At 48.2% G+C, this 1,304-nt stretch overlaps 1 protein-coding gene across 1 annotated transcript in view; it reads right to left on the bottom strand.

Moving 5' to 3' along the window:
• Positions 1–1,304, bottom strand: part of LOC101858888 — a gene marked incomplete in the record, with an annotated part of 67,514 nt that overhangs the window by 57,157 nt on the left and 9,053 nt on the right.

The raw sequence follows: 1,304 nt of genomic DNA, 5'->3' as shown, positions 1-1,304 counted from the left end.
CCCCCCAACCTCCTAAGTTCCTAAAGATCATCCAGCTCTTCCACACAGACATGAGTGCAAGTGGCAACATGACTGACGAATTCGAATTACAAATGGCGTCAAACAAGGCTGTGTCCTGGCACCAGTCCTCTTCAATATCTTCTTCACCGCCATGCTTTCTCACGCCTGCAAGGATCTTGACAAGGGAATATACCTAAATTATCGACTGGACGGCTCTCTTTTTTTATCTACGTCGCCTGAAGGCCAAGACAAAAATCAGCACAAAACTCCTCCAGAAGGCGCTCTTCATCGATGACTGCTCCTTGGGTGCTCACTCTGAAGCAGACCAGCAAACAATGCTCAATCACTTCGCAGAAGCCTCAAAACTTTTGGGACTTACAATAAGCATCGTGAAAACTGAAGTTCTTCACCAGCTTGCCCCACAAACTAACCCACTGTCTCCAAAATCATTATCAAAGACAACAACCTGAAGCACACTAAGAACTTTAAATACCTTGGAAGTATCATCTTTGCAGACGGCTCCATCGATCAGGAAATTGATTCACCAATCAGCAAAGCCAGCCAAGCTCTCGGTAGACTAAACAAACAAGGTACTAAAACAGCACAATGTCCGGCCGTCGACAAAAATCAAAGTGTACAAAGCCGTTGTTCTCTCCTCCCTCCTCTACGGTTCGGAGACCTGGACACTCTACAGGAAGCACATCAACAAATTAGAACAGTTCCACGAAAGGGCTCTCCGCAGCATACTTGGCATCCGGTGGCAAGATCGCATTACCAACATTGAGGTCCTCACCCGATCAAGCTCAGAAAGCAGAGAAAGCAAGCTCGCCAAAGCCCAACTGAGATGGGTCGGCCGTGTCATCAGCATGGAAGACCTCAGATTGTCCAAACAACTGCTGTACGGCGAACTCGCAAGTGGCAAAAGAAATCTCGGGAGGCCAAAAAAAGCGGTTCAAAGACACAATAAAGGAAAACCTCCAGTTTGCACAGGCTACCCCCACTCGAACGAACTGCCACAGAAAGGAACACCTGGCGCAGGGCCGTCCGTCTTGCCAGCAGAAACAGTGATAAAACTGCAAGGAGAAGCTGACTATCAGAAGACAGAGGAGACATAATCCTACCACCCCAACCACGACATTGCAGTGTCCCCACTGCACAAGACATTGTACATATACATCCAGGATCGGATTGCACAGCCACATGCACGTCCACAGATGAGCTGCAGGATTTCATCGTCATCTTCGGCAACGAACTAGTAGTTGTAGTAGTAGTAGTAGTATCAGCAGCAGCAGCAGCAGCAGCAG

Source organism: Aplysia californica, unplaced genomic scaffold (assembly GCF_000002075.1).
Source record: "Aplysia californica isolate F4 #8 unplaced genomic scaffold, AplCal3.0 scaffold00575, whole genome shotgun sequence".
In the NCBI taxonomy this organism is placed as follows: domain Eukaryota; kingdom Metazoa; phylum Mollusca; class Gastropoda; order Aplysiida; family Aplysiidae; genus Aplysia; species Aplysia californica.
This window is presented reverse-complemented; position numbering and strand designations above follow the sequence as displayed.